Source organism: Scylla paramamosain, chromosome 26 (genome assembly GCF_035594125.1).
Source record: "Scylla paramamosain isolate STU-SP2022 chromosome 26, ASM3559412v1, whole genome shotgun sequence".
Classification (NCBI taxonomy): domain Eukaryota; kingdom Metazoa; phylum Arthropoda; class Malacostraca; order Decapoda; family Portunidae; genus Scylla; species Scylla paramamosain.
The window spans coordinates 10,164,769-10,189,127 of record NC_087176.1 but is presented as its reverse complement, the minus strand read 5'-3'; the positions used below and the strand labels follow the sequence as shown (position 1 = coordinate 10,189,127).

The window sequence follows — 24,359 nt, the reverse complement described above, 5'->3', positions numbered from 1 at the left end:
TCATTTCACCACGATGATACTGCAGTGTGTGACGATTTTCTGCTATCTTTGGGGTGTCGGTGGCTTTCATGTAATCCCGCAACTTTTTCGTTTGGGATTTAATGTCATAAATAGTTGATGAGCCCACACCATATTCCGCCATTAGTTGCTGTCTGCTTTCACCTCTCTCTAATCGTCGACAAATTTCTACCTTCTGCTTAAGTGTAAGCACAACACGCTTCCTCTTTTCTACAACTTTAGGCATGATGAAGGCGTCAGGCGATAAACAGTGCACACGCGGGACTGAGTCCACTGAGTAAACACAGTGCAGTGGGCCGCGGGTGGCGTGAAGCAGTGCGCTCTGGTGGCGAGGGGACAAAGTATGCCTCGCGCGGGAATTTTAATCGATTTTATGAGTACACATTGATTTTTTATTGATTTTAAGGCTCGGAGAAAAATGTGCCGGATACTTGAAGCTGCCGGATACTCGAATGCCGGATGAGAGGGATTTTACTGTTTATAGGAGCACCTTGATAGCTGTTGGGTAAATCTCTGCTTACTCGTCAACAATTAAAAGAAGAAATATCATCATCAACTTCAACTTTAGGGGAACGCAAAAAAATTACTTTTTAAAATGAAGCTCCTTATAATTTTCAGGGAAATGTCTTGTTATTCATCAAGTATAGAAAAGCGCATTTTGTAAAGAGTGGAGAGAAGAAATTACTTTCACCATCTCAATCACACATTTTTAAGAACATACGAATATTTCTATCAGTAAATGTCACTATCTTCAACGGCATTTCACTAAGGAGACGCCGGACAGAACCCGTCACCTTGGCATCTAGCACACACTGCCTCGTGAGCACCAGTAAGTCGAGTGCAGTTTGTTCTCCCTCAGTGCCAAGTGACATTTAACTGAGACGAACCTTGGCGCTCACGACTCCTTGGTGTGGAAATAATGCACCGCCCTGTGCTTCCCACTGCGCTGGTCCGAATGAAGCCGCAAATAAATATATATACCAGCAACAATTAATTCAACAATATTATTAACGCAAAAAATGTATGTCCAATTATGAAATGCTACGTAACATCTAGTTAAATTAAATGAACATGCAACAGTACGCTAGAACACACACACACACACACACACACACACACACACACACACACACACACACACACACACACACACACACACACATACGCTAAACAAGAAAACATGCAATTTAATTTCATATAGGCAAATGTAAAGTACTTAACGTAGATAAACGAAACCCGCACAATATATACAGTATACAATGAAGAACGAGGTTCAGGTAGGATCAGAGAACGAAAAGTATTTAGGATTTAACTAGCTCAGATCCCTGTCAGGTAAAACAATGCATTAATGCCACAAATAAAGCAACGAGTATTACAATTAATCTTTTGGAGTGTTAAAAGTCCAGAAGTAATATTAAAGTTATATTTAGCGCTGGTCAGACCTCACCCAGATTAAGTTGTGCATATCTGGTCCCTATACTAAAGGAAGGATATACGTCTGTTAGAATCAGTACAGAGGAGAATGAGGAAAAAAGTATGAAGGATTAAAAAAAGTATTCCTTACGAAAGGAGACTGAAACCTTTAAATTTACATTCCTTAGAGAGGTGTAGGCTAAAATGGGATCTGGTAAAGGGGATATAACAAGGGTGACAAGCACAATCCTTAGTAATCAAGATAGGACAAGAAATAATGGGCTCAAGTTTGATAAGGTTAGATTTGCAGAGATACGAGGGGCTTAGTCCTCAAATATAGTGGCAGATGAATGGACTAGATTCAGTAAACGGGTTGTTAATGCCAGGTTATTAGGAGACTTTAGAAGATTAGACAAATTTATGGACGATGATAAATGAAAATTGGTAGGTGTGGTTCAGAAAGGGACTGCCTCGTGTAGGCCTAATGGTTTCTCTCAGTTTTCCGTGAATTTCTTATATTTTCATCTTCTTAAAAATAATGAAATAAAATGCAGTAAGACAGAAAAAAAAAAAAAGCAAATAACATCGAAAATTACGGCGCATCGATTCCAAAACATTGTTAGACGTAAAACTGAAAGCTGACGTAAAAAATACATAAGAGAACAGACAAAATAAAACACAATACACAAATCAAAACAAAAATACAATAAAAAAATATCACAAAAAATAAACAAACCGGAAAAAAAAGAAGAAGAAGAAAAAAAACCACTATGTAAAATTCAACTTTAACACTTACAAATGAAGCATCACGTCCTCGCCTCATCCTCGTCTCGTCCTCATCCTCACTCTTACGAACACTCACAAGCACAGCAACATCACCTCCAATGACAACCACCCCTCATATGGATCCTACTAACCTGCAAGACAGAAACAGAATCACAAGAACATTACCTACATTTTATAAGCTTACGAATCAAAACACAGTGGCAAAGAAGTGTCTCATATTTTCTTGGCTGATTCCATTTACTTGAAAGGAACCTCGTTATGAGAAATGCCATGAATATTTTTCCCTTACTATTTGTTACTATGGTCATAATTCACGCCACCCATTGCCTCTTCCGGTACTAATGGCTTTATCATGTGGAATTGTAGTATTTCTTTGTAATGGTGGTAAAAGCAGTAATTGTGGCGGTAGTGATGGTGGTGGTAGTGGTGGAGGTAACGCTAGTGGTGGTGGTGGTGGTGGTGGTGGTGGTGGTGGTGGTGGTGAGTAGTAGTAGTAGTAGTAGTAGTAGTAGTAGTAGTAGTAGTAGTAGTAGTAGTAGTAGTAGTAGTAGTAGTAGTAGTAGTAGTAGTGGTAGTAGTGGTAGTAGTAGTAGTAGCTTTATTATGCAAATTAAAACTAATGCAACTGCTACTACTACTGCTATAACAACTATCATCACCACCATCATCACAACAACCACTACTACTATTATTTCTACTAATATTCAAGTACTACTACTACTACTACCAATATTGCTACTGTTGCAATGAACTAATCCAACATCCTTTATTCGTTTTATTCCTCAGATTTCATTCTAAATATTTTTTACTTTTTTTTTTTCAAAATTGCTTTAACAGATTGACATGCCACTGTACACAAGTCTCTCTCTCTCTCTCTCTCTCTCTCTCTCTCTCTCTCTCTCTCTCTCTCTCTCTCTCTCTCTCTCTCTCTCTCTCTCTCTCTCTCTCTCTCCATTTCCTTCATAATAAAACAAATCACATAACAACAACAACAACAACAACAACAACAACAACAACACGTGTGGCGGAGTTCTGGGTACAATGGCGTTACCTGGTGATTCTGTTGGCCATGTGTCTTGTTTTTATGTATTTATTGGCAGGTTTTGTCTATTAAATCGCAGTGTGAAGCTAATGAAAAAAACCTGTTATGGCGGACGCAGATTACCTTTCACGCCACGCTAAAACTTACCCTCGGCGCGGCGTGACGGACTGACTGGCGGGCGGGAGGGAGTTGTGGAATGAGGGAGTGTTGTGAGGGCGCTGGTTGTACAGTGTGTGTGTGTGTGTGTGTGTGTGTGTGTGTGTGTGTGTGTGTGTGTGTGTGTGTGTGTGTGTGTGTGTGTGTGTGTGTGTGTGTGTGTGTGTGTGTGTGTGTGTGTGTGTGTGTGTGTGTTTCACGTGGAAAGGAGGTTTTGTCAAGGACGCGAAAATAATATAGTTACAGCAGTATTTAGATAGATATGCTCGCCTAACTGGAATGTTGTTATTATTATTGCTACTACTACATACAACAACAACAACAACAACGTCTTACTACTACTACTACTATTAATAATAATAATAATAATAATAATAATAATAATAATAATAATAATAATAATACAATTACAATAAATACAACAATAGCAGCAGACAAAAAAAAACACCATCAGCACCACCACCACCACCACCACCACCACCACCACCAACAACAACAACAACAACAACAACAACAACAACAACTCTTCATGAACACACGCACAGCCACCCTCATCACCATAACACATTTGCTGCACTTCTTACCACAGCTTTGAACGAGTTTCCTTCCCGACCCCCAGCAGCAGATGCCCCTCCCCCGTCAGTGGTGGCTGTGACGGATGGCCAGGACCACTCGTGGCCTCCTCGCCGCCCACCACGCTCGGTTATCGCGGCGTCACTAGTCATAAAACTCCTGGTAATTATTATGGCTGATTGATTCTGTGATTGGCAGACGCAGGGAGGCAGGGGTGTGCGGGGGAGGGGCGGGGAGGGAAAGTGTCGCAGAAACATGATGGGAAAATTAGGTCTTTCTCTCTTGTGTGTGTGTGTGTGTGTGTGTGTGTGTGTGTGTGTGTGTGTGTGTGTGTGTGTGTGTGTGTGTGTGTGTGTGTGTGTGTGTGTGTGTGTGTGTGTGTGTGTGTGTGTGTGGTTTTAATTAGTCATTTTATTCATCTTCAGGTTGAATAAAGAATTCTTCGATTTCTCTTTATACCAATGGCAAAATAAAGACTGGAAGGTTCAAGAGACTAAATGTATTCTGCCTTCTACACTTTTTTTTTTTTGTGTGTGTGTGTTTTCAATCTTGTCATGCAGTCTTTGGGGAGCGACATTATCAATGGGCCTTTTTTTCTCCGTTCTTTTGATATTTTCTTGCTGCTCCCTTACTCCCTTGGCCGGCTTCCTCACCACGTAAGGGAAAAATAACAAATAACAGCAGGGAGTTCTTTTCCTGATATGACTTAAGAAATGTTGCCAGACTTTAGTTGAAAGAGAAGTTCACAACTTTTTTTTATTTTCTTTTGCCGGATCATGTAATGGAACAGGAAATCAAATCCATCTGAAAGGTTCATCCTCTAATATCATGTTCCTCTTCCTGATCATATCACAAGAAAAATAAGTGAATTCGTCAGATATCTTCGTTCGTACAGTCTGTCCATCACTTTATTTCTATTTGAATACACTGACAAAGACGACAAAGGATTTTTAAATAAAGTGAAATAGAAACTGGAAAATACAATTCTCCTACATATATAAACCAGTTGTGTCCTTCAGCAGTTCACAGAGACAGTTCATACAAAAAAAAAAATTAAAAATAAAAGAAAAAAAGAAAAACATGGTGACTGCTATTAACCTTTCGCTTTTACTGTAATTACCTGTGCTGTTCAATTAACTGTGATGTTCATCGGCAGGTGCATGACATAAAAGCTTTGGCGCGAAATTCCTGCCTTCTTCAATAATTAATGAAATCAGCACTTTACAGCGAGCCTTTTATGAGCAGGGTATGAATGTGACCGTGACGCTCCTTGGGTAACTAGTGCCAGGCCATCACTCCACCCCTCGACCAGTCAGTCAGTGCAGTTACGAAGTATTGATAACAGAATGACGTATGATAAATAGGCGTTAGACAATAATAACAATACCGCTACTACTACTACTACAACTACTACTACTACTACTACTACTACTACTACTACTACTACTACTACTACGAATAATAATAATAACAACATATCATCACTATTATTACGTGTTATTATTACTATCATCATTATCATTATCATTATTATTATTATTATTATTATTATTATTATCATCACAACTATTATCACTACCATTACCGTAAACAGTAAGTCGAATAACCACCACTAAATATCAAGACAAATGAACTCAATTTACTATAACTAAAAACAGCAAATAACCAAATAAAACATCCCAACCATACCATATTCATAACTATCTACCAGTAACTTGCTAAACCTTCTTCCTTATGTACTTTTTTAAAAATATATTCCGTAATGTGCAAACGCCCCTAAAAATAAAAGCTGCAGCCAATAGAACGCTCGATACATCCTGGAAAGCGAGTCAAAATGCAATAGTAAAAATAATAATACATTTTCTTTCTAAATATGAAGCGGAAGTTAAGGAAGAGACGACGAGAGAGAGAGAGAGAGAGAGAGAGAGAGAGAGAGAGAGAGAGAGAGAGAGAGAGAGAGAGAGAGAGAGAGAGAGAGAGACGCAAGATATACCAGAGAGGAAACAGGAAAGATGAAAGAGAGGAAAGGAGAAGCGGAAAACGGGTAGGGGAGGAGAGGAAAGTAAAGGGAACGGTAGTAGGAGGAGGAGGAGGAGGAGGAGGAGGAGGAGGAGGAGGAGGAGGAGGAGGAAGAGAGTAAAGGGGAGCAGCGCAGGTAGTTTTTAGAGCCAAACAACTCTGAGCAAAGCGAATTCTGCCCTGGCAACTAAACCTCCTCGCATGACTTGCTTCGATGTTCCGAGAGAGAGAGAGAGAGAGAGAGAGAGAGAGAGAGAGAGAGAGAGAGAGAGAGAGAGAGAGAGAGTTTTCATACCTACCTATCACGCAAACAGGCCTCAATGTACTATTTCAACTATTTCACCACCGGACGTTCACAACCCAAACTCATCACCAACAAACAAAATGAACACAACACGACCAAGACAGGCCAAACCAAAACACAAGCCAGAACAAAAGGCAGGCGTGACAAGATGACATACGGTGACTATAATAACATAATTGTCCCAGGTAATCCTACACAGCACATTGGAATTACAAGCCGTGAGAATGATGAGTGTAATAATCTTAATATCACACGTACGAGCAGGCAATGGTGGACAAACTGAAAGAGATATGTATATAGAAAAATTAAATGATGTATAGCTGTTTATTTATCTCTCTTTCTCTCTTTCTGTCTCTTTAAATCGAACTGTCATTGTATTCTTTAGAGAGATGTCTTAATCGTTAGCCATAAACAACCGCTCTCTCTCTCTCTCTCTCTCTCTCTCTCTCTCTCTCTCTCTCTCTCTCTCTGTATGCCTGTCTGTCTGTCTTAACCTTTATCTCTCCCAACTTAAGTCGGTAAATAATTTACACATTTGACGTAATGCTTAATATTCATTGCAAAATTCATGGTAATAAAATGTGTGTAATAGTTTTAACCTTCAACTCTTTTCTCTCTCTCTCTCTCTCTCTCTCTCTCTCTCTCTCTCTCTCTCTCTCTCTCTCTCTCTCTCTCTCTCTCCCTCTCTCTCTAACCATGCTGAAACACAAAAAAATATAAACAATGAAAGTAAATACGATAAAGCAGAACAAATCAACAAATAATCATCTTTATTTCTCTCTCTCTCTCTCTCTCTCTAATCCTCCAGTACCACCTTTAATCCACCTAATTCACTCCGGTCCGTCCTACAGACCTCCACACCGCTCGTCTCGTCCACATGACCATACATACTACCATACACAGTGAAACACTCGTCCCTTTCCATATATATTGAGCCCATAACACCTAAACGATATATATTTTTCACATTACGCTCTGTCCTGTGCTCGGTGACGTGGCAGTTGGTGAAATAGACGACAGTGAAGGGGACAAAGGGCGTCGGGAAAGATATTCTGGTGATGGTGTTACTGTTTATATTTGTCACTGTGCTATTTTCTCGTATTACTCATGTGTGGTAATGGTGTATGTAATGCCAGTGTCCCTTCCCTCCTCCTCCTCCTCCTTCGCCTTTGTTAGTTACCTCAGTAAAAGTGTGCCATCTATTGCTTAGAGAATGAATTATAAAAGTAGCTGCCCGTGTCCCTTTCCTCCTCCTCTTCCTTTTCTATTCGTTCCCTTAGGTTCAGTGAAGGTGCGCCATCTATTGCTTAGCGAAGAAATTACAAAATAGATCGTGTTCCTTTTCCTCCTCCTGTTCCTCCTCTATTCGTTCCCTTAGGTTTGGTGAAGGTGTGCCATCTACTCTTTAGCGAACAGATTATAAAACAGGATATTTCGGGGTATTAAAAGTGGCCCCAGCTGTTTGTTTGAATCCACATTATACAACTGACTTTTGAAACATGACATTTATTTGCTTGAGTCCGAAATATAAAAGTAATTGAATGGTAATTGGATGGTAATTGAAAACCGATATCTGCTTTGGTCAATATTATAAAACTTCTGAGTTAATAAAGGAACAACCATTCATCTGGTAGTCTAGATTATAACACTAAATATTTCTGTATATGGGCGACTGAAGGAGGCGCCATCCATTACTTGGGGTCCATATTATACTCGTAGAAGTGAATGGAAACTTTCAAATATGGGTTGTTGAAAGTGGGGGCCGTCTATTAATTGTAAAACTGACAGGATATCTCCAAGTGAGGGCTATTGAAAGTGGCGCCACCTATTAGATGGACTCAAAATTCATCAAGAAGCCAGCTAGCTGGTAGAGCAAAAATTTTGTTATCCAATTTTTTTTTCCATCTATCACAACCTTTCTGCCATCTCTCAGTCTTATTATTCCATCCACCTCTATTGTGCAAGCGTTAACTGATGTTCTCAATCTTTCATCCCTATTACTGATAAACTCTGGAACTTCAAGCCACTATGGTGACCCCACACCACAAAGTACTACATTACATAAAAAAAAAAGAAAGAAAGAAAAACTGTGAGAAGAAAGAAAAGATGGAAAAGAATGAAGCGAGACCAAACAAGCCGGTCACCCCACCGGAAGGGAAATTCATACCGGATATCAAGAACGAGGGAACCCTGGAGAAAAATTCAGAACAATAAACACGAATACAAGACACACACAGGACACAACAGCAGCAAGAAAGCCATAAAACTGCGTGGGTGAAGGCAGCCTGGGACAAAAAAGGATCAAATGTCTCTGAACGAACTTACGATGTATGAGAGTAACAATTTTCATGGTGACTTATAAGAAATGTAAACAGTATTAATTAAACAAAATTTTAAAGTGTTGGTGAGTTTCCAGTAGCCACATAATACCAAACCCAGGCAACATCTTGGTCACGACACACCTGTATTTCCTCTGGCCTATAGCATGAACCCTTTCAGAATGGAGTTTTCAAGACGCATCTCAAGGTAACTGTGGACTTGCCTTCACTGTCTCCTTGAGGGTATACCAATAAGTTTTTTTTTTTTTTTTTTTTATCAACAGTTTTTGTTGCCCTTAATTAAACACTTTTTACTTTTTTTTTTTTTTTAATCTACAAATGGGTTGGTGAACGAGGCGCCATCTTTTATTAGAGGCCGGATTATATATAAAATTAGAGATGTTCCACAAACGGATCACTGAAGGGGGTGCCATCTATGCCGGATTATCATCATAACCTGCAATAAATAAGGAAAAAGAGAGGAAAAACAAGAACACACCTCACTGAACTGTCACTCACACATGCACTCACTCACGCATGCACACCACACATCAAACTTTATCCCCCTGATACGTGATGCTTCGAGCTCCATTTCCTTCGCAAAAAAGAGAGAGAGAAAAAAAAAACATAAACGACAAACTTCTCGACATCCAAAGCCACTTCCTGGTAGACTCCACTGCCGATGTTCTCAGGGAAGTATGGACGCAGCACCAACTGCAGCCTTTCCAGGGAATTACAAAATAACCACGAGTTTTCCTGGCATATTTGATTGCCTTGTTACGTATTTATTCTCTTACTTATTCATTTATTTATTCGTTTATTTAGTTTTTTTTTATTTATGTATCTATCCATTTTTACTCAAGAATACAATGAAAAAGAGAGTTGACATTTTATTGCCAGGAATATAATACTACGTAAGAAATCTGAGGAAAGTGTTGAAATAGTGTCAATACGAACGTTCAGGTCTAGTCGATTTACTACACTGCATGTACCAGCAGGCAGGAATGAATAGTGAAATTTTATAAGAGTTCCATACTTTTTATTCCGCATCTCTTACACATTCACGCACTGTTACTCTGCACTGTTACTCACCGGGCTTGCTGTTAAGTACTAAAGTGGTCTTAGCTCTATATTTTCCGGCATTGTGAAGTAGCATTCTTGTCAAGAAATTTTCTGGCACGCTGCGAAGTTCCTAAGTGGTATTTGTAGTAAACTTTTCAAGTACATTTGTTGACACGCTGTGAAGTGCTTAAATAATGTTAGTAGCAATCCTGTTTAAGTATATTTGCTAAGCTAACACCCCTACAAAGAACTTGAGTAGTGTTGGTAACGATCTGCACAAATAAACCTATTTAGTGACACGCTGTAATAGGTCTAGCAGTATTAGCATGCGGTCATCATTATCAGCAACTAAGCCTATACAATTCCCCAGTATTTTCCATTCACGTATTCCGATTGTTTTTTTTAATATCACAGGTCACTCCAGCAAGACTTCTTCTCCTTAGGTCGTTGTAAAATAGAGGCCTTTTCTAACCTTCACTCAACTGTGCTGGCTATTCCAAGTCACCCCAGAAGAATTTTAATAGGTAACAATCAGTGAGTTGAGGGTGGCATAACTGTCCATACAAGTAAACGCATGTGTATGTTTGCAAGTGTGTGTGTGTGTGTGTGTGTGTGTGTGTGTGTGTGTGTGTGTGTGTGTGTGTGTGTGTGTGTGTGTGTGTGTGTGTGTGTGTGTGTGTGTGTGTGTGTGTGTGTGTGTGTGTGTGTGTGTGTGTGTGTGTGTGTGTGTGTGTAATAAACTGTGTGTGTTTGACTGTAGTTGTTTCATTAGTGTTTCTATCATATTTCACTTAACAGTATCTTAATCATCAAGCATTTTACTGTATTAATACGTAACCTAAAGTCGATAAACATCTATCAGCTGGAAGATCAAGTAGAACCAAACCGTGAAACAGGTGACAGCACGACACGAACCATAGACAGAGATCTCACTAAAAAAAAACGTCCCTAACTTCCGTGTATCCCGAACATGATAAATGGGAGGGCGTCACATAAAGGCAGACAACGCTGGGCTATTTGTCAGAACAGAGGACAGGAGCAGCGGCAGCCAGCGAGCGCCAGCAAGAAGCAATAAGTCAATGCTCGCTCAACACAGCCTGCGACGTGTTATCAATTCCTAATACCACGAGTAATGACGGTAAACGTGTCGTCTTTATCTGCTTCCATCATCAAACCGTGGTGTAGATCTGTCTTCCTTTCTTTCTTTTTGTTTCGTCTTTTATGCACTCTCTCTGATCACAAAAAAATAAATAAATAGATAAATAAATAAATAAATCTTCCTACCCCACAATCCAAGTACACCACCTTACCAATTTCTTTACTTGTTTCTCTTATATAATCTCCCAACTTCGCAATCCTCTCCCTGTCACTAAGCCTTCTCTGTCCCTCGAAGTTCTTTTCTTGGCCACACCCAGTCCTTTCTTTACCCCAATCTCCGGGAAAGTATTGTTCCTGATTCCAATCCAACAACAACAACAAAACAACAACAACAACAATTCTCCCACTTCAGTTCTTTTCCTACCAGTCTAAGTAAGATCAATGTCCGAGACTCAAATTCCACACGCTTCCTTCTTCCCTTCCATCTCTCCCTCCACTATATCCTCCCCCACATTCCTCTGACCCAAATGCTCTCCCTCTCACTCTAACCACCCTTCACCAGTTCCATCTCTGCTCCACAAATCCACGTACCCTCCATAGCTCCCTTTACTCCTCCACTCGTCTGACCTCCAATGACGCTTGTCCATCTCTCCATCTCCACCCCTGGTCCACATCTCTCAGCAATAACCCTTATCTTTCTCCACCAGTTCCACGCCGCTCACCACCGTTCGCTCCAGCCCTGGCTATTCTGTTCTCTGCCCTTTACTTACATGGCGAGGCTATCCGTTCTTTGTGTCTCTCTCTGAGTTAGAAATTGGATAAAGGGTTCGTGTTCCTGTTTGCAATTAATTATATAGGTTGGTGTTGATGATGATGATGATCCGTGCAATGAATGAGGCACTGTGAAACGCATAAGTGGTGGCAGCGCACGGAGAATGAACACAAAATAAGATAGCGATAAAAATTTGACGTGTTTTTCTTCATATCTACATTTAATCGAACCAGAATGCTGCGGAGAGTGTGGGTTAACAAAGAAGAGGAGAAAAATATTCCCTAGACAGACATGAATTAATTACTTGACATATTTAATTTGTATATTTCCGCATTTTATCAAACCGAAATGCTGCCAAGATTAATGTTTTTCAATTTAGAATGATGAGCACACACACACACACACACACACACACAAAAAAAAAAAAAAAAAAAAAACACCACCAAATTGCTGCAAATAAAGCAGGCAATTATTTTCCCACCTTAATTATCATCGTCCCTTTTTTTCATGTGAAGGGGAACGCCATTGTTATGTTGGCAGTTTTTCTTTTTAATGCAAGCTACAGTGTCGACGCTTATTATGAGGGTGACTTTCATTTTAACCCTTTTTTCGTTAAAGTTGTTAATCTTACCGCTAAAAATTTAGTACCATGCCCATTTTTTACGCAAGCCACACTAAGACACTCTCATTATAGGGGTGACTTTTATTTTGATTGCTTTTTATATCATGCAAGTTATGGTCTTGTTCAAAGAAAATCAACTAGTATTATGTATATGATGCAGCATTTCAGCTTCGTAGGTTTTACATGCCAAACAAACTCAGATTTAAGAATGAACGAAGAAAATGAATAAGATTGGTAATAAAATGAAGAAATTGAGCATAAACATAGCAAGTGCACAGTAGTCAAGACAGTATCAAGAGGAGGTTGTTTAGATTTATGGATGACGATGACAGATTGTAAATTTTGCGTGCTTAAGAGTTCCCTTGTGTAGGTCAATTATCCTTCAGCAGTCTCCTTATCTTTTTGTGTCCATACGTTCTTGCATTCCTCTTCTATTACCATGTCCTCATTTACCTGCACTCTTCCACCATTCGCTCAGCATTGCAATATCCTATAAAAATGCACCACCTTCACTTCCCACTGTCACCGATACACTCACCCGCGTTTCTTTGTAAATTTCATCAAAAAAAAAAAAACTCTACCCGCGAATATTCTTCCGTGACACTACGTATTAAAGAACACTGATGCTCAAGTCTAAGGAAATCAAAAACACCGAGTGAGCCTTTCATTTCAATCAACAATTACATCGATTCACACTAAGTTAACATAATCGCATGAAAACTTTTGCCGTGCACATAAAAACAAGCTCAAAATGAAAGAAGCCAGAGTTATGGACACTACGGACGAACTGCAAGAGTTACATCACATCACACAAAGCTAACATAACCAAAACAAAGCCAAGAAAACACTCATGCTGAAGACTAAGGGAGCTCAAAGTCACGGACCAACTCTTCCTTTTATAACAATGGAACTTTAACCCAAGATGACGACCTGGAGAATGGGCAGCATTTGGATCCGCCCCAGATACACTCGAAAGGGCGGCGGCAGAGGGAAGGTCGATGCTGCTTGAAACTCGACTTTGGTTAATGGAAGGAAAACAGACAGGGAATAGCGCTCTGGCCCCTCGACCGGGATGGGCGGCCAGGCGCAGACATCGTAGTGACAGTCCGCCACATTGCTTCCTCAACTCCAGACTCGTGAGGCTGCATGGTGTCGGCGTGATGGGGGCGCGGGAGAGTCCACCTATTGTTATATAATTTTAAAAACATACCTTCATGTAATATGCTTGTTCCTTTATCAATTAACGACACACTCTTCATATCATTTTATCTATCAATGAGAAAGTCTTCATATCCTTGTATTTATCACTGACATAATATAATTCTCTCTCTCTCTCTCTCTCTCTCTCTCTCTCTCTCTCTCTCTCTCTCTCTCTCTCTCTCTCTCTCCTCTTCTAACCTGATTTCTCCACTACCCTTAGGGAAAGAAACTTGAGGAAAACAAAAGGCTAATCGAGATAAAACTGCATCCTTAAGGTGAGCAGCACTCACCAGCTGTTGCCGCCGCGGTCCTACGTGCTTGCGTCACAGTGTTTCCCTGAGAAGAGGAGACTGCCTTGCGACAAGCTACACTGTACTGACAACTCCTGTTTGACACCAACAACTGGCAACGCTAAAAGACTGAAATAATTAGCTAAATGTAACATGCACAAGGTTCAATCATAAATGTATAGGGAAGTAAAAATTTCCATGAGTGATTTATGTGATAATTTAAAATGATACATGCTAAAGAACTATTTATTTATTTATCTATTTTATTTTATTTATTTATTTATTTATTTTATTTTTTTATTTATTTTACTTTATTTTATTTTATTTTATTTATTTATTTATTTTTCATTTTATTTATTTATTTTTATTTATCTATTTATTTATTTATTTTTATTTATCTATTTATTTATTTATTTTATTTATTTTACTTTATTTTATTTTATTCATTTTTTTTTTTTTTTTTTTTTGTCCAATTGCAGCAAGTATAGAGGAGGATTCGCTCTTACAGGAGGTGAAAATTTTTTTGGTGTTGGTCCATTTACATGATGGATTCTTACTGATACTTAAAGGGAGGGAGTGTTTTTAGGAGGGATGGTTCGTTTACTTGATGGATTCCTACTTACACTTCAAAACAATAGTTACTTCTAAAGACTGACAGATAAGTGATTAAACGCATGACGCACCCAAGATTCGCTTGCGATGCCCTTACTTTGATTTCAGCGGACGAATTCATAAAACTAGTGTGTTATAAAATCTTGCTTTCCGTGCCATCAATATCTTAAAACAATCTAAGCACTGGTAGCGAAGGACATTATCTTGATTACTTGTACCCCGCAGTCAGGAATCGCTGAAAAATAAGGTAGACTTTTCCTTACTCTATTTAGTCTCCATTAAGGTTTTACTTTATATGCTTTAAAACATCAACTACCGGGAAGAAAGGACTGTAAATAAACTAATCCCTGACTCAACATTAAATCTCAGAGGAAGTGAAAATTTTGTGCTACTTCATATTCTGTCCTCGTGACAAATCTGTTCAATTACAGTGTTGCTAACATGACTGAATGGTATATTTTGGCGCCACGAGGTTATATATACGTGAAAGGATTAAAGTTTGCCTTCCTGGAGCAGCACTAGTAGGTAACCACCACCACCATCACCATCATCACTTTAACAACCACAGACACTCACAATAACCACTACCACCACCATCACCATCACCACTTTAACAACCACAGCCCCTCACAATAACCACCACCATCACCATCATCACTTTAACAACCACAGCCCCTCACAATAACCACCACCACCACCATCACCATCATCACTTTAACAACCACAGCCCCTCACAATAACCACCACCACCACCATCACCACTTTAACAACCACAGCCTCTCACAATAACCATCACCACCACCCACCACGATCCCCATTCATCCGTACCTTTACCACCACCACCACCACCGCTACCACCACCACATCACAACCACCACCACCACCATCACCGCAGTATGAGCGCCACACCTACTCACAACAGCCATCACCACCAGTATGACCACTATTTACTCGTACCATTATCCCCACCTTCACCACCACCACCACCACCACCACCACCACCAGCAGGATCACCATTTATTCAGACATACAATATAATAATTTTTCATGATCCCGGACAAAACCTCTTTTACCACGCATGATTTTTCTCGTCGTTGGGAAGATTGGGGAATATTGAGCGTGACTGGTGTGCGCGGCAGTCCATCAGGGAACCATTGAGGCTGAGGGCCGGCCGGGGGCTGGATGGGAGCACGGGGGGAGGGGGGAACCGTCTGATAGAAGGTGGGGAAAGGAGGGTACCCACTTTACGCCCATGAAAGGAAGTCCTATTGATCTCCTCCACACACCGTTACCTGTGCCACTAATTGCTTCACCTTGAAAGTGCTTCCTTATCTTGGTGTAGCTGTATCGCGTGAAAATTACCCACCTGCAACAATATTGGGGAGGGTAAGGTTACGTTAGGTTAATTTAGTTTAGTTAGATAAATCAGCCTAACTTTACTTAACCTAAATATAGTCTACAGCATCCCAGCTACTTTTGAGATCAGACATATTAGATTAGGTTAGGTTAGGTTAGGTTAATTTAGTTAAGTTAGATGTCAGCCTAACTTTACTTAACCTAAATATAGTCTACAGCATCCCAGCTAATTTTTGAGATAGGCCATATTAGGTTAGGTTATATTATAAGTTAGATTAGTTAGACCAACGTAACCTAACATTGCCTACCACGTCGCATCTACTTTTGAGGTGGGTAATGTTAGGTTAGGACATGCTGGTTAGGTTACGTTACATTAAATTACATCAAGTGAGCTTATGTATGGTTAGTTTAAAGCTAACGGACTTCCGGGACCCCAAGTCGATTCCGGTTGACCTTACTGACACGGACCATCACTCGTCCATGCTGCACCGTCACGCCACATACTTCGATTCCGCGTAAGACACACGATGTGCCGCCCGCGTCACGGCTCAGCGGCCCGGAACCTGCTTATTGGTCATTGGCAAACCAGTCATTGAATGGGTAAACACCTATGAAGGTCTATATAGCATTGTCTTTACATAAGTTTATCCTTGAGGCTCCATTACCTTACTGAATTCTTCTTGCAGCATGTTATTTCTCTGAACAAAGGGTCACGGGGTAATACACAGTCACCTTCACGGTAAAAGTGCACAGTGTACCGCTCAACCTTTGCCTAGTCTATTCTGAGCACTTTTATTGTGATGAACATTAAAAAGTTTTCGAAATATTGTTATGAAATATTTACCTACTATAACAATGGCCTTTGCTAACCTATTTCTCTGAACAAAGAGGCAAGGAGCAACAATACCCAGTCACCTTCACGGTATAAGAGTGAAGTGTACCGCTCAACCTTTGCGTAGTTTAATATTAACCCTTTTAGTTAAATTGTCATGAACATCAAAAGTTTTCGAGGGATTGCCATGAAATATTTACTTCACACAACAATTTCCTTTGCAAACCTTTATACACAGGGGAGGACATGACGGGTGCAGGCTGATATTGTTCTGTTGCTGCGGCGATAATTAACAGTCAATCAAGCTTTGGAAGTCAACGCAGGCAACAAAATAATACACTCCTGATGCTGACGAACAAAAGATTAACAAACGATTCCCACGATGTATTGATGGATTTAGTTTCGCCATGAGCTTAACGCATTACACAGCAAGACCGAGACCTAACGAGCACAGCCACCGGTAACACAAGCAACTGTCATACTACTCTCTGACAAAAATGAAGGTGAGAAATTCCTGTTAGGGAGATGCCGGTCGCGTGTATCCATTGTCATCTGTTGTAACATTCTTTTTCTTTAGTGTCCTGCCTGATGTCATCCTTCCATCTCGTCTTTGCTCGCCACCACCTCAATGCTCCATTTCCCACACGCCTTTCATCTCTCCTCATCCCGTGACCCACACACTAGAGTCTCACCTCCTGCACTTCCTCGCGTAGTGTAATAACCATCACCATTCCGCTGCTATATTCGTTTCTCATCATTCCTCATTCTATTTTTATCCTTCCTTCATCACGTCACGCACCACCACCACCAAAACAGCTCTCATATTCATTACGTTCTCATTGTAGCATTTTGGAACCTCCTGTAATATGCTTCGGGAGTCGCATATTGAACACGTATTTTTATTTATTTATACTTTTTTTTTTTATGTCATTAGCTACACTCCTTGAAATTAAAAAAAAAAAAGTTTATCTCACTATTATGTTCAAGTTTTTATTATTGTTCTGGTCTCAATGTCTTAAAACGAAATTTGCCATATGTCCCTTTAATTCTTGGGTCCCTCATCCAATCTGTTTCTCACTTGTTGTCTCTAACCCCTTTCACTGCTGTGGTCTTCCTCTACTAACATTAAGAGCACAGTAAAAAATGTTTCCGTGGTTACAGGAAGGCAAAAAGAAAGACAAGATTAAATTTCCTTTCTAAACCACAGAATTAAAAGACTGTATCACATAATTGTCTAAAGTCATAGGTGGATACAGGAAAATATTTGTCAAGCAGGGAAAGAATTAACACTGGCAGGTTCTTAGGGAAAATCCTTCACAGTATGAATGGTAAAGTCACGGTCAGACGTTGGGTAACATATCACAATCACTTCTAAATCTCAAGTCCTCTAAATGCTAAGTACCATCAGCTGCCAGGTCTTATAGCGAGACTCAGCAGATCAAAAGACTTAACCTACTAACTGCTATTTGATACATTCCTCTAATCACTAGCCATTCTGTAACATTTCCTTCTCGTTTTACAGCCATCTCCAAACATTACAATGGCTAGAAATTGCAAAATCTATTCTTTTTTTCATCCCTTTCTTTCTTCCAAGTGTTTATAAAGATTTCATACTTAGCTTTTAGTGGCGCGAACTGTTGCATGTCACCGTGAAAGCGTTAAGGTTCAGGGAAACACTAAACACAGCGGGAATTCAGCACGTTACTGAACTTATTATTCTTTGTCTTCACTTGAAATTCCACAGCACCCTGTCTTCAAATAAAACTGCTGATATCACTCGCCGTCTGGCTTCTACGCTGCACCTCCTTCCCACTTTTCCGTCCTGACTCCTTCCCTCCCTCCTCCACAATTGATCCAGTGAATGCTCAAGTCCCTCCACCCTCCCAGTGATGTCGCCATTCATTCCTGTCCCTTCCCCACTCGGGCCTCTCATGAAGAAATACTCCACGTGATCAAGGTCTTTATACCCTGCAATGCCAAACTGCTTTGTGAATATAAGAGGAGTATGAATATTGTATACCAAGCTATTTCCATCACAGGAGGCTCTCAAATATTAACACGTTTGGTATGCAGGACTTTTTTCACACGTTAATCTGTGACATAACTCGTGTTCCTATTGGTGAACCTGGCCGTAACCTTTATCTATTCAAATCTATATAAAGCTGGCCGTAACCTTTAGCTATTCACACCTACATACATCATAATTATATAGATTGGTAATGTTACAAGGCCTACATAACTTAGCTTGAATCATTTTAGCCTGGCAGTACATACGCTCGTAATTCTGCTTGATTCCAATTTTATGCGTCTTTGTACTAGTCTATTGAATTCCTATGCTGTAGTATGTTAGTGTGTTGCTCATATAAAAAGTACTACGTCCACACCATTCAGAGAGAGAGAGAGAGAGAGAGAGAGAGAGAGAGAGAGAGAGAGAGAGAGAGAGAGAGAGAGAGAGAGAGAGCGAAGCGAAGCGAGGCGAGGCAAGACCAGACGAGACAAAGCGAGACAAGACGAGACAGAGACTGCGACAGAGAAACAAAGAAAGAGCACCACACACACACACACACACACACACACACTTCTTTAATCCAATAAAAACAAGTAGATTAGTAATTCCCCTGTTATCTAAGCACTGATCCACTATATCAAGCATTGCCTGTTCACTCCAACCCCTTGATCTGCAATGCTATGACACCAACACCTTCCCCTCCCTCCGTTCTGCCTCAGATGACCCACAGATAAGATTAAGATACATCAACTGATCAATACAGAATACGATCGTTGCGTCACACCTAGCACATGAAGGCGTGTAGAGACGGTTACTGAAGCGCAAAACGAGAACAATAGGTAGATATCAATACATGTAAAATAAATAGATAACTAAATAAGTGGTATCTAGGAAAAAGAAGGAAAAAATGGTAAAATCTATACTCAAATAAAACACATACGCAATAAAACGAACGAGCACAATTGGTGAGGCGTACAAAATAACCAATAACTAAAATATAAGAATAAGCTAAGGCAAACACACGCTCCCACGCCAGTAACGAGGGGCAGATCTTCTAAAGCATGAGGAAGAACGAAAACAAACCAACAGAATCATACACAAACAGATGCTCTTTGCTCAAATCATAGGTGAAGGTCAAAACGTTTAGAAAAATGATCACGTAAACAAATTAATATGAAAAATTGAAATTCATATCAGAAACAAAACAAAACGCAAATAAAACACACACACTATTTGCCCAATTCCTACACACTGGGTATTGAAATTCATCACAACGACTCTAACATTCAGCCTGACTTTTTTTTTCGATTACAGGGCAGGAAAAGGAAGGAGAGAGAGAGAGAGAGAGAGAGAGAGAGAGAGAGAGAGAGAGAGAGAGACAAATGCACCCACAGGCGTAAGAAGCTTAGACACCTTTCATACAAGAGACACAATAATTAAAATCTCACCATGAACTGGGTACTTTAAGAGATCTGAGCGTATCGAGTCACTTACACAAAATTTCTTAAGCCAATTACTTCTGAGAGGAATAACGAAGTAAAAAGATTGACACACACCCCACCCACTCAATCCCCAACACACACACACACACACACACACACACACACACACACACAGCCATTCCAGAAGTGAAACGGAAAAAGAGAAACGCACACAGGAAAGATAAAAGGAAACGAAAAAAAAAGAGACATTTCAGAAGAGAGGCAGGACTGAAGAAGGAAATGAAGAAAGAAGGGGCGTGTTAGAGGGAGAGTGAAGAGAGAGGGAGGTAGTGAAGGAAGGAAAGACAGGCACTAAGGAAAAGGAGAGGGAAGAAGACGTTGATAAAGTACAAGACACAGTGAGGGAGGGAAGGAGGAACTGACGAGGGAGAGAAACACTGAAAAAAACGAGTGAAAAGCGAGGTAGCTACTGACGAAGGTACGGAAGGAGAGAGAAAGAAGAAAGAAAGGAGAGAGAAAGAAGAAAGAAAGAAAGAAACTGGTACTGCAGAAGAAAGAGGAGGAAGAGAGGCAATGAAGATGAAGAAATATGCACTTAAGGAGAGAGAAAGACCACCACTGAAAAGGGACAAAAATTGGGAGGTAGAGAAAAAGGAGAGAAGGAGAGGAGGAAGGCAGGAGGAGCACAAAGGTCCCAGGAATGCTTGGTCTAGGGAGGAGGGGTGAAGGAGGGAATGGACAAAGGATGCGAGGATGGAAGGAGAGAGGAAGGGAAGAAGAGTGAAAGGTGAAGGAGGAAAGCAAAGGATGGAAGGATTGACAGGAGGGAGAGAAGGGGAGATAAGGTTAAATATAGAAAGGAAAGGAGGAGGGAGGGAAGGAGGAAGGGCACATGGGAAAGGGAAGGGAAATAGAGGTATGGAGAGGAAATAATTGCAGGAAGGAAGGAATGGGAGCAACGGATGGAAAAATTAATAGGAATGAAAGGGAAAGAAGGGGAAGGATAAAAGAAGGGAAAGGAGGAATATTAGAATGGATAACGTAAGGAGATGGGAGAAATAAAGGAATAGAGATATGGAGAGGAAATGGTTGCAGGAAGGAAGGGATGAAGACAGGAAAGAGAGAGGAGAGGTTGTCCCTTCTTTCTAAACTTTCCTCTTTGCCATGTCGAGGCGCACGTTCCCAGCACAAAATGGTAGTGAACACCTTTTATTTTCCGTAAAAAACTCTTCGTTAATCTGTGAGGCGAGTGGCCGCGAGTCTGCCCTGGCAAGAGTGTTAGCAAGCCGCGATAACAGGGATTTCGTGCTACCGGGAGGAAAAGTGTGGTTGTTTTGTAGTCATAGCGGGATGTTGAACTCAAAACTTCACGGCATTCATCAGTATAGCGGCAGTGTCGGAAATGCATCCGTGTTTTGTGCCCTGATAGCATTTTGGAAATCGTGTAATGATACCAATTAACTTTTTTTTAACCGCCGTGGTCTTCCTTTGTTAACATTCACAGAACTATACTAAAAGAAAGAAAGAAATGGATGAACACAGAGTTGGTGAGAGAGAGAGAGAGAGAGAGAGAGAGAGAGAGAGAGAGAGAGAGAGAGAGAGAGAGAGAGATATTGTTCTTGTCTTTTTGTTACAAAGCTATGCATTTACGAGACTGTAGTATGAGTGTCTAAAAAGCTGTACGTTGGTGATTCAGGGGAAAATTGTCACCTAGTAAATGGGTCACTCAGCTATCTATATAAAAAAAAGCATCATATTTTGCTGAGAAATAGAGAGTCAGTGTCTTGAAATTGATGGGCATTTTCAAAGTGGTGTTTGCTTGCTCTCCGTGGGCTCCTCACTGTTATCCTTGCATTTCAGTTCAAGAGCAGACTCATTGTTTATTAATTAATTACATCAGTGCTGCCTGCATTGGTGTGCTGGGATAACTGTGAGCAGGCCACGCAAGGAGAACAATCAAACACCATCACTTTGATGATGCTACTAATGCCTACTGATTTCCAGACACAGTGTTTATCAGCGAAATATGATGTCTTTTAAAATCGTAATCTGTACAAAAAGATGAACAGTTAAGTTGGTGAACTAAATGAATCTAAAGTTAACCTAACCTAATCTAGCCGTCATCAGACAACGCTAGTATTATTTAGATATTACTAGGGTTTAATACAACAGTTCTCATCCCACTACTGATGTATGATTATCTTGCTATTATTATTATTATCATCATGTTGGTGCAGGTAGTGATGATGCAGCTTACAACAGAGCAACAGCAGCAACAGCAACAGCAGCAGCAGCAGAGTAGTAGAGTAGTAGAGTAGCGTTATCCAATGAGCAGACTAGGTTAGAGTCATTATTTTTATTTTATCTATTTATTTATGTTTTATGTAGGAGAGACACCGGCAAAAAAAGAAAAAAAAAAAAAAAAAAAAAAAAAGGCCCACTGAGATGCCGGTCCCCGAATAGGGTCCAAAGCGGTAATCAGAAATTGAAGGATAAGTGTCTTGAAACCTTCCTCCCTAAAGAGATCAAGTCATGTGAAGGTGGAAATACAGAATCAGGCAGGGAGTTCCAGACTTAACCAGAGAAAGGGATAAATGACTGAGAATACTGGTTAACTCTTGCATTAGAGAGGTGGACAGAACAGGGGTGAGAGAAAGAAGAAAGTCTTGTGTAGCTAGGCCGCGGGAGGAGGGGAGACATGCAGTTAACAAGATCAGAAGAGCAGATACCATGAAAATAGCGGTAGAAGATAGCAAGAGATGCAACAATGCGGCGATGAGAAAGAGGCTGAAGACAGTCAGTCAGATGAGAGGAGTTGATGAGACGAAAAGCTTTTGATTCCATCCTGTTTAGAAGAGCGGTACGAGTGGTTTACTGATAAAGCAATCATTTTAATCAAACAATTTAATTTACCAGTAAAGCAGAATACTGTAATAAAACAGCATGGGTGATAAAACTATAATCTGCCTGCTATAATATGCAATTCTCGGTAATCCTTGGCATTAAGTGCATTCTGTGTGGACTGAAGCATGATCAAGGTGGATGAAGCCTTATCCCTGATTGAGCAAAACCAAAGAAATAAACACACAGTGAAATACAGGGGCCTTCAATAAGTGAAAACCATGCAGTGGTGAAACAAAAGATATTAACGAACATTATGAAATTGCGCAACGAATAAAAAAAAATATATATATTTGCAAAGAGGGAAAACGTAAATACACAATATACACAAAACAAATATTCTCACCCTCACAAAATCATCCGAACTTTTCGTTTTGCCAGATGGCGAATTTGTAAAATAACACTGAAAAGCGTCATAATTTTTACAGGCATGAATGTAATAATATTCTGTGCCACTCTTCCATTTCGTACCTGACGCCAACCACTGGCAACAGGGAAACGATGAAGGAATAATGATAAAGGGAGGATAACAAGAATGGATATGAACATGTCATAGTGTTTGTGGGAGGATGACAACCAATAAATTCACTAGGGAACTGATTTTATATACCTTTCCCGGCGTCACCTGCAGGGTCGCCCCAAGCCCCAACACAGCCCCTGCTCCTCTCCCCGCACTGCCAAGGCTTTTATATTTCACTACAATCTGTATTTCCAGTGAGATCAAACCTTGAGATTTTATACGTGCACTGTCTGCTGGAATACAATGCAGCTCAAGACGAAAAGTGAGAGGGAAAAAGGGAAAACCCTGTCCTGGCGAGGAGGGAAGACCGCCCAGCTTATAAACAACAACGATAACAGCAATACAATACTGAAAATTAAGAGATTCACACTGTGATGTACAATCTGAAGTCCTTTCCCGGCCTTATTATTGGTCTATTATCTTCTATTCTTTCGCATATACCTTTAGATACACCTAAATCGTAAATATAAAGTGGGGGAGAAGTGCCCCTTCCCTCCAACCCAACAAAAACTTGGTGGGCATGGAGGAATGCGGGTGGGCATTCCTCCATGCCCAGAAAGGAAACAATTCACTTATTTATGATTAAAACTTCAGTATTACGGCGACCTTATATTAAATGATGCATTGCACTGACCCCGTAGACGTAAAATGATGCGCCTGTGAGGCATACTTACACCAGCAATATCGTATTTCTTTCCAATTCTAAGATGCGCAGGTCTTTGCCAGCCATGACACCCAGCTAATGCCCAAGAGACAATTGTATGTTCTCCTTCATAAAGGGAAGAATTCACAGGCAGACAGACAGAATGCATGCGCCTCTAAATTTATAATACCAAATTCCAATCAAGCGATGCTCTTTTATTGGCCGAGGAGTAAATTCCGGATTGCGCAGATTGTATTAAAACGTCAAACCACGCACGTTATAAGTGCATTGAATACACAATGAATTTGGGATCCAGTGTATATATACAGTGTATATTTAGTATTAAAATAAAAAGGATTCCAGAGTTCAAAT

The 24,359-nt window shown here is 40.3% G+C and overlaps 1 long non-coding RNA gene across 1 annotated transcript; it reads right to left on the bottom strand.

Moving 5' to 3' along the window:
- Nucleotides 1-12,834: 12,834 nt before the first annotated feature.
- Nucleotides 12,835-24,088, bottom strand: LOC135113910 (uncharacterized). The gene is made up of 3 exons (XR_010275113.1): nt 24,019-24,088; nt 13,674-13,719; nt 12,835-13,365 (listed from the first exon to the last, which is right to left on the bottom strand). It is a non-coding gene; the product is annotated as an uncharacterized LOC135113910 (long non-coding RNA).
- Nucleotides 24,089-24,359: the final 271 nt, after the last annotated feature.